Here is a 10,860-nt window from a genome sequence, read left to right as displayed (position 1 = left end):
GTTGACTTGTGGCCGAGTTGACTGTAGCCAAACTTTTTGTGGCCGAGTTGACTTGTGGCCGAGTTAACTTGTGGCCGAGTTGACTTGTGGCCGAGTTGACTGTGGCCGAGTTGGATCGAATTCTTCTTAAATATTACACACATTATTTAATTGTATTAGACGATATCATTGATTGAACGATCTAACTAGGCCTACCCTTGCATCGCAGTAATACTGAACTAGGCCTAGCTTAGGCCTCATGTTTTTGTGGAAAGCTAGATAGTCGTTATGTACCCGACAGTAGGCTGCCTTTATATTTTCACCTGTTTTCAGTTTGCATTCAAAGGGTACATTGCTGCACAGCCAACTGTCGGGGATATAGTACCTTCATATGACTACTCATACGTATACAACAGAAAAAAACGTCGCATGGACAAAGTGAAAAATGGAGATCTAAATGAAGAAACGATATTTCAGCAAGTATTAAAACATTTTAGTTTTATTTTAGGCCTTCTTCAAAATACCTATGCCTACAGCAGATGGTTTTTTTGCCGTAAAACCAAAATAGTTTCATCCATGCCGACATTCCGGTCGGTTAGTGTGAGCCCTGACTGAACTCTGCAGAAACTTCACATCGATCTTCGCATCGCGATGTAAAACAAAATGTCGGAAAACTTTTCTTTGACGCATGCGCATTTGCATAAATGTCTACACACACACATACACACTACACACAATAAAAAACATAGGAAATAGCAAGAGTGATTACAATAGTTCCTATTGCATTACATGCATAGGAACTAAAAAGGAGATAAAAAGTAACATAAGAATACATTAAAATTGGAAACATAAGAATAAGAATAATAATAATAATAATAATAGTTCAATGAGACTAATTAAAATTAATTTGCGTTCTATTATGACGCTTGATGCTTGGAATACATCGCGATAGGGGAAGCAACCTAGACCTTGACAGCATGGTTGTCGGATTTCGTGCAAAATTTCCAAAATGTAGGATTTCACTTTGAAGAAAGAGGATTTGAAAATAAATTAGATGGTTACATTACATTACTCTTTTTTTCTTGTTTTATTCAAAATGTTTTGGTTTTGGAAGCTCATTTCGACATTAGAAAACATAGCCTACATGAAGTCATATTATGACTCGATGCCTATCAAATAAGTAATAAAAATTCGCCATAATTAGTCAAATATCCTTGGCTTCTAGGGGGTGTAGCCCCCCTGGACCCAAACCGGGGCCATAGGTGACCCAATGGCCCCAGCCAAGTGAGGCTCAATTCGCTCCACTAACCCTCACCCCAGTTGGGGCCTTTAGCCCCTTCATCGGGCAGATCCTGGCTCCATCACTGATTGAATCTACTCTACTGCAAACCTCAAATCAAGTAAGAGAACCCCAAAGTTGATGAACCTCAGTATTATGCCTATCATCAACAGCTGATCTAGACCTTTCCCCGGACATTGTCCCAGACCCAGACACGACAGACTCAAATCGAGATTCCTGAGGGCCGTGGCGTTCACTGTGGGGTTGTCTTACAGGCCTCGAATTTGGGGATTTTATGGGCAAGGCCAAATGGCCTCCGGTATGACATGATTTTGAAAGGCACCAAGGCCAAATGGAAAGGCACCAAGGCCAAAATTTCAAGTATAAAAGAGCATCCAAGGCAAAATTTGATTTAGCCTCAGTACTAATTTCTCACGAGTGCATTGATTCGTCGTAGCCAGGCTAGCCAAGCTAGGCCAAGCCAAGCTAGGCCTAGGGCCAAGCCAAGCTAGGCCTAGCCAAGCCATAGTTCTCAATGGTAATATGACTTTGTTTAGAGTATTACTGTAACTATTAATTATCGATTCAATGTTGGAATATACTGCGGCAGTCGGCGATCGTACAAAACAGTCAAATTTCAAGAAGTTCGATATCTTTGTGTTGTTGATCAGTCCGTCGTCATCGCAGACGAAGCCACAACTCTAAACTGGCCGCGAAAGCTGCGATGACGTAAGATCGCCCAAAGTTAGCTGTGCAGCAAGCGCATGTTTTTAACTATACAAAGGCCGTATTCGACTGGTCGTTCTTCGCCCACCTGCGCAGCGGTAACATCCTACTCAACGAAGACGACCAGTCGAATAGAAAACTTGTAAATACTCGACAAAACAAAATGGCTGTATAGTTACCGCGATACACGTTGCGTAATCAAGATTGCTTCAACTTGTGGTTGTATGGGTTTTTTTGTTAAAAAAAAATATTTTCATCCAGTTTTTTTTTTTATTCTGTTTGCCTACAATAATTTTTTGACTCCATGTGGGTAAACATTATGTTTATTTTATGAAATTTAATCTAAGTTATATTAACGCAAATGTTGTTAATAAAAAATCACCAATCGGCCATGTTTCTCTTTGGTCACGTGGATAACTTAACGTTGATTAACGCACTCTGGTTTACGTTAATTTTCATTGTCAACGAAGTCTACTGTATTTAACGAACCAGTCAAATGAAAATAATACTCAACGAAAATTCGTTCCAAAGAAATGAACCAGTCGAATGAGCCCATGGGAATTCTCTCATGTTCTGTTCTGTCACTGCAAACTGGCCTAGGCTAGCTTAGGCGACCTACATTTTTGGCTTTCGTGTTTTCTTTCAAGATTTAAACGTTCTTACTTAGATTTATTTTACGTGTCAAATGATCTATATTAAGCATCGTGAGGGCACCGAGGCCAAGGCTTCAAAAGGGCAGGCAAGTAGTGGCAGTCGTCGTGCTTCATTTTCAGAGGCACCAAGGCTAACTGGGAGGGCACCGTCGGCAATGGCCGCGCTGGTCGCGGTAAAATTCGAGGCCTGGTCTTAACTGATTTGAGATTTGCAGTACAGCAGATTTAATAACCTGCTGTATTTATATATAATGAAATCAGTCAACTTATTATATATAAATAATTGTAAGTTACTTTTCATTATTTATATATTATGGAATCAGTGAACTTATTATATATAAATAATTGTAAGTTACTTTTAATTATTTATATATAATGTTACTTTTCATTATTTATATATCATGGAGTGTTACCCTTTCCTTATTTATATATAATGAAACCAGTAACCTTATTACATATAAATAATGTTTGGTTACCCTTTCATTATTTATATATAATAAAATCAGTACACTAATTATATATAAATAACGAAAATGTTAACGCAATTATTTACATATAATCTTTTAGATGTAAATGCATTAGATATAAATAATGGGTGATCTATTCAATTACATATTAAATAATGAATTATATATAAATAATTGTGTTGAATAATAAATTTACACTTGGCGCCTCATACGCAGCCCATATTTTTGCTCCCACATTTCAGTCACAACACATCAATTTCTGAGAAATATATGCTAAGAATTCCATTAAAAATAAATATATTTATCTGTGGATCATATGCTCAATTAAAATACGCAGACTTAATCAGATGCTAGCAAATTGGGTTTTTCAATTCAGTACTTTGTTTCCCTTTTAGTTCAATATGTCATACTTCCATATCGGATTAATCATAGCAACAGTTGCCATTCTCAAAGTTTCACCACAAAATGTGGTTGTTTCTCCTAATCATATTAATACTGATGTTGGGGCAGAATCTGTTACATTCACCTGCAATGTAGAACTGGATCCAGCATCAGAAACATCTGAATATTGGATAAGATGGATAAGAGTAAGGTCTACTTTCTCCGACCTATCTGAAGCAAAAAAACTTGCTGATAATGATACAGTGTTTGATAAAGATAAGTATAGTCTCCATGGTATGTCATCCATAGCAAGCAACAGCATTACACAAAATTTGACAGTACATGGAATTGAAGAAGATGACATAGGGATATATTATTGTCAGTTAATTATTGCTGGTAGTAGTGTAGATAAAGATTATTCTTACCTGACTCTAAAGAATATCATTCCTCAATTTTACTGTTATGACTACGGAATTAAACAAGAATATAGGAGATTGATTTGTTCATGTTATTCGGGATATTCACCAATAACACTACAATGGATTGACAAAGATGGCAATGTACTGGCAGCAAAACATCAACATTACTCTACTGTCAGTGGTTCTGGTTTTGAAATTATTGTAATATATACGGTACACACTGCGTCTTTATATCAAGACGAAAATTTCACCTGCATAGCTACAAGCTCAGGATCAGTAACAACACAGCAATGCACAGGTACTCCAATAATGACAGCTGAGGATACCATAGACTTCTCATTTACTTACCATCAGTCAACTGTGGATGTGGCAGAAACTACAGAGATGTTGTCAATCACATCAACAAACTCCAATGACGAATCTAGAAATAGTAACTTTGTGTCATTGGCAGACAAAGACAATAATACAGTTACCACATACATCAGTCCAAACATCCAGACAAAAGTAAATGCTCCTAAATATATCAGTGCTAAATCAATGACTTCAGCAGGATATAAGACATCTCCACAATACAAACATGTTTCTTCAGACAAAGACTATAATACAGTTATTGCTATATTATCTGTCATTGGAGCCATAAGCATACTGGCCAATGTAGCATTTTTATGTTACATTCTCACCAAGAACAGAAAAAAGACAAATAAAACTGAAGCAGGTACAAAACAATATGCAACTTGCATATTAAGTCAAGTGTCTAGTAAACAACAGAAAGCAGTTGAAATATTTAAACAAGAAGTTGGAGAAGACGGTTATATGGAACCAAATAAAGTTGGAGAAGATGGTTCTATGGAACCAATTAAAGTTGTAGAAGATGGTTATATGGAACTAACTAAAGTTGGAGAGGATGGTTCTATGGAACCAATTAAAGTTGTAGAAGATGGTTATATGGAACTAACTAAAGTTGGAGAAGATGGTTCTATGGAACCAATTAAAGTTGTAGAAGATGGTTATATGGAACTAACTAAAGTTGGAGAAGATGGTTCTATTGAACCAATTAAAGTGGGAGAAGATGGTTATATGGAACCACCTGCACACATTGAAGATCTGTATGAACTAATCAATAATAATGCTGATTAAGATTTTTAGATTAAATTTATTTGGAATGTTAACAATATCTTTTTAGACTAAAAAACGTGACAAAATGTTAATTGTATCCTAAATTAACATTTAAAAAATTGTATAAACTGTTAAATTGTTTGGTATAAATCCTATCTGCATTTTTGCCATAAATACATATTGTTGTATATATTAAAATGAAATGAAATAAATAAATAAGTAAATATTATCTATTAATCAATTTATATATTAACCACAAAAAAAAAACACTGTAGAAGATGGTACAAATGGTACAACAAACAGGCAACAAGTAGAAAAGCAATTTAACTAAAGATGCAACTACAGCAATTAGGAAAATAAGAAATAAAAATATGGAAGGAAATCACTTCTAAAACTAAAAAAAAAATGGTATGATATACTTAATATAATATAAATAAACCCATTTTTTATTCTACTAAAATGAATATTAAAACATTATTAATTCTTAAAATACAAGAAATGTATTATTTATAATTTTTTTAATGTTCGTTATTTGCTTTTATAAATTTAATTTGCCAGATGTCAATGATATTGTAAATTTTAAATTAGTTTAAAAAAGTCAAAAATTATTATTAAGGCTGCTAATTTAGATATTGCTGGTACTGTACTTGTCTTGTAAAACATTGAATGCAGGCATCAGGATGCCAAAAGAATGACGTAATGTTATATTCCGTATTTGGATAAATGGGCGGACAAAAATAAGCAATTTCAACCAATCAAATGTTCATATTTTTGGAGCCATGATACTGAGTCACTCTCATCGACTAATTAGGAATGACTAAAAATAGTCCTCCCTAATAAAACGGGCCTAAAATATTTAGAATAGACCCTAGTAAGACTAATTTTGGCAATGGCAAAAACAATTAAGCTTAGACTAGTTAGAAATACAACAATCACTAACTTTCCAGGAGGATGGCTCAGGCCTCTGGAGTCAGAAGTATTAGGCCTAGCCTAGTTTAAGTTCTTACTTACAGAGGCGTACCTTTTTAACAATATTCTACCCTAAAGGCCTAAATCTGTGTAGCAGCTAGCGGTGAGCAAGGTTCTGTAAGTACAGTATAGCCTACTACGGTTGTCAGTCCATAGTCGTTCTAAGCAGGCCAGGACTATATACTAACTGTTTTAATTTAAGTAGGTAGGCAGAAGGGAGCTGGTTAGCTTGTCCTAGTCGAGACATCCGTATCTTCAATTTTGAAAATTTACCAAGATTAATTAATATGCATGAAGTAAGGCAATCACGTGAATTACAAAATCAGTCATGCATATGATATCCCACATCGAATTTGATGTGGGAAATCGTACGCATGAATCGTTTTCCCAGGCCCTAAAAAAAGAAATCGAGTATGGGACGTCAATTAAATTAGGTATGGCGCGAACTAAGTGCAATAAAGAGTAAGTAACCCAAAATTAGGGCCTGGAACCAAGGCTAGGAATAACAGTGTTATTATTATAAAACCTCGTGTGTGTCCAAGATGTTTAATAGCATATTTGAAAATAATGATGTCCTTTTGGAAGTACAACAAGGCTTTCTTTGTCTACATAGGTGCAAGGACCATATATTTACTTTGAAGTGTATAGCTGCCTGCAGACTATATTGCCCTATATTGCCTTCTTGGACGTTCGAAAAGCTTTTGATAGTGTTTTGAGAGATGGGTTAACGAAAGCTACTTGGAGATTTGGAAGATAGGATAGGATAGGAGTATTTCGGTGTGAATTGCACCAAAGATAACCCACTAAGTCTGAAGACTTGTTTCCAGTGGGGTCCTTCTGGTGGTGAATTCTGGTGTACTGAGTACTTTAACATGCACATGGGCCATAATGCACACAGCGCAAATGTCTCGTCCGAAAGATGGTATTCTATTGTAACTTGTATTTCAGCCTTCCAGCCGAAACACAAGGAGAAGCTGCGATGGGAATTGAACCGGGGACCTGGAGATCTCCACGGTTCAGTGCACACACAGTGACTACCACCAGATAATAGCCAACTGAGCTAAGTTACTTTAGTTCTCTGGAGAGTTATCGATAAATTATATGAAAAATGTTAAAGGGAAAGATATGTTTTGGACCAACTGACAGACTTTTTTTTTATAATGTTCAAGGAGTAAAACAGGGATGTATGTCCTTTACCTTTTTAGTATTTTGATTAATGAATTTAAGAAAATCCTAAAGTCAAATGATCTTGGCACCAGAATCAATGATTTATGGGTTGGTAGCCTATTTTGGGCTGACGATGTTGTGCTATTAGCTAACACTGAAAACAAGACGGAAAAATGCTAGATATTGCAGGTAAATTTGACGACAAGAATGGATGTCACATTTTAACTTTAAAAAGTAAAATGTTTTGGTTTTGGGAAAACATGTTAATAAAGGGAAAAAAAATGGAAATTAGGGGAGGGTTATATTATAGAAACAGAGTCTTACAAATATAGTATCTTGGTGTATTACTGTATATCATGGAAATGACCATATGCAACAATATCATCCAAAAAGGCCAACGATTAATTGTATATAAAATTAATCATTAGTAACTTTGACATTTTCAACAGAGTTTATTATGGAGATATTTTGTGGCGATCAATTTCCCTTCCTTCCATAAACTGTATGGTGAACTTTAAGCAATCTTGACAAAACAATTTAAAGAACGCTTACAACTTCAAATGGCACAGTATATACTTATAACACCTTGGAACACACCTTGTGCTGCATTGTGTGGAGAACTCAGATGGTCTCCTACCTACAGTATGAGCTCCATGTGTGAAATACTTTAGCACAAATCATTGGCCCAATCTTACTATGTTGCAACTCAAGATTTAAGATATAAATTTCTATTGTTTAAATGATATTTTGAAAAGAAGCGAGTCTGAGGATATCTTGAATGCACTGCTTAATAAAGAGAAATTTTCTTAATCTCAAACGTTTATTCTAAAAATTATTGATGACATTTGGATTAATCAATGGAGATGATTTTCAAAACAAATCAGATCCCTCTCAGTTTATGCATCCTTAATGCCTCATCCTGTATTAGATCATACCTTATTGATAAAACGGACTTTACGGGTGTTGCATTACAATTTAAACTAAGATTAAATTCATTACCACTCATAATATGGTCCACAAAAAAAATGGAAAATTTTACCCAATGAATTTTAATTAAGATGAGAATTTCTTCTTAGACTGCCCAGCACTACAAAATATACGCACTAATGACATTTTCAAATTGCAAAATACAATTACTTGACCAATATAGAATTATATAATAAATTCATTAATATAAACGATGACCTAAAAATACATCATATTTTTTGTTCAACATTGCTACTTAGAATAAAGTATGAAAATATCTTTGATAAGTTTTGCAAAAGATATACTAAAAGAGCATGAAAATTCTGCAGTGAGATTTTAAATTCCATGCTCCAACTATACAGTTCATCTGTATTTTCATTCTATTTTAGTTATCTTACCTGCAGTACTGTTTTGATGTAATTGTTTTAAGGGGAAGGGGAAAAATGCATTGTTTGGGGAGGGAACAAGGGTACTGCTACTGAAGTAAGGGGTAAAGTTTTGTCTAGTTCTATTTGTGGGGAGGGATAACATTTGAATTTCAGGAGGGGGGGGGAGGGAGGAAGAGATTAATTTAAAGTTGTTTTGAGTTAGTTTTAAGTTTCAGTTGTAATTTGATGCATCATGTAGTCATTTTTCTTAAGTTTTGTGTTTCGGACGCCCTTTTGCTTTTTAAAAAGTGTGCCACTGATCTAAAAATTCCAAATAAATATTATTATTATAGTACTCAAAACATCTGTACTTCAGTTATGACAATTCAAAAGTTTTAGTTTTGTGCATTTCCATGTGTTCCAGGTGAAAATTATAACATTTCCTTGTTAATTAAATGTGTATACTGTACTAGTTTTCCAATAACCCATTATTTCTGGCAGCAAGTTTATGAATTATTGTAGTAAATAAATTATTGATACTTTTGATAACCACATAACTTACCAAATTTTTCAATAAAGTAAACTTATTGAGAGATTTGATAAGTTACAGTATAAGGTTATATTAGTTAATTGAAAGTTACATTATTTTCATTTATATGGCATTTAAATTTATTTTTTGGTTTAAAAATTGTTGATGAATGAAGTGGAATCTATTAATTGTTTGATAAAAGAATCAAGTTTGACATGGTGTTTATCTTTGCTATTCCTTGTATATAAAATGACGGACCTGATTTATTGACTTACAAATCAAACTAAAAAAAAATAATACAATATTCAACCAAAAATACCATGAAATTCTGTGATTTATTGACTTAATTAATCATACTAAAAAAACCAATATAATATTCAATGAAATTCAGGTGATAGGCCTTCGAGTCTGATGGATCGGTTCTGAGTCTCAGTAAGGTACAGGTTCGAAACCTGAAGCAGGCCGGAGTGCCCGTCTCTCTTACTTTAGCATTTGGGCCAGACTGTGCAAGGCTGTGGGGGTTCGCCACTCCTCCTGCACTGCAGTCTGTTTTACCTTCCCAGCATATGCTGGTACCCATTTATACACCTGGCGACTTGCACAGCGAGGGTTTGAGCTGTGGGCATGCGAACAGTTTTTCTTCAAACAACTTTTTTCTGTCTTAGAAAAATCACTTCTACAACATATCAAAACACTTTTTTTTTTTGTTTCTTTTTTTTTGTCTGCATTAATAAAAGCACATGGAAAATCTGTCCAAATGTGCTTTAGGTTAGCTTCTAATATGGGAATCATGACATCCACAAATTATAGATAGCTGGGGCGGATGCAGGATTTGGCAGTAGGGGGTGGGTGAGAATCCACACAACCTCAGCTGCATGGTTGGGGCTGAGGTAAGAACATTTTTAGAGTATGGACCTCAAGGTGCCCGGAAATCTCATACTTTTAAAATCTTACCGGTATTATATTTTTAATTATAAAAATAATATTTCAACAATAAAATACAATTATTTTCTTAATACAATTTAGGGGGATGCGATCGCACTGTCTGGACCCCCCTGAATTGTATTATGAAAATAATTGTATTATGGGTAATAAGCAATTAGCATAGCTGCGCATAGTACGCAAGCGGAAAATTATTGTACGAAGGTTAGATTTCTTGAAAACATTTCCTAAGAGCCTGCAAGGCACTAGGAAATGTTTGAATGCATTAAATCTAACCGCATAGTGTACAATTCGTCGCTCACATCACGAACTAAAACAATTAAATTCAATTGTGTTAGTTCGTGAAATCAAAAAAGCGCGTCAAAATACGCGCTATTGTCGTTAAGGACATTTTGTGTGGTAAAGAATACAAAATTGCTTGACAACTAATACGCGCTCGTTTTGACGCGCTACTGTGATTTCACGAACTAACACAATCTACTTTGATTGTGTTAGTTCGTGATGTGAGCGACGAATTTATGCAGCTATAATAAGTACATACCGTATTACATAAGTACATATAGTGTGAAATCTCATTTTGTAATTTATTTTTTCCTTGTGAGAATGTTGCTATTTTTAGGATTTTATTGTTTTTATTATTTAACGCCTTTTTATGTGTCTTCCTTTTCATATTGTACATTTCAAAACTTGTCTTTGTTTTGCAATCAATTTATACTGAATTGCAAGGGAAAAAAAACAAAACAAAACCAAAAAAAAAACCAGGAAACAGTCTCACAAACCACTACAAAAACTGTTTACCTGCTTTTGGCGTCTTTAGGAGATCAGCTCTTGAGTCAGCTTTACCCACCAGAACCACAACTGTATCATTTCCAACTTAAGTAATCAGTATCATAGAAGGT

This window comes from Anneissia japonica, unplaced genomic scaffold (assembly GCF_011630105.1).
Source record: "Anneissia japonica isolate Jap-2015-1 unplaced genomic scaffold, ASM1163010v1 scaffold38052_len244707_cov166, whole genome shotgun sequence".
NCBI classification, from domain to species: Eukaryota; Metazoa; Echinodermata; class Crinoidea; order Comatulida; family Comatulidae; genus Anneissia; species Anneissia japonica.
The sequence above is the reverse complement of the archived record's forward strand: the minus strand, read 5'-3'. Positions refer to the sequence as shown.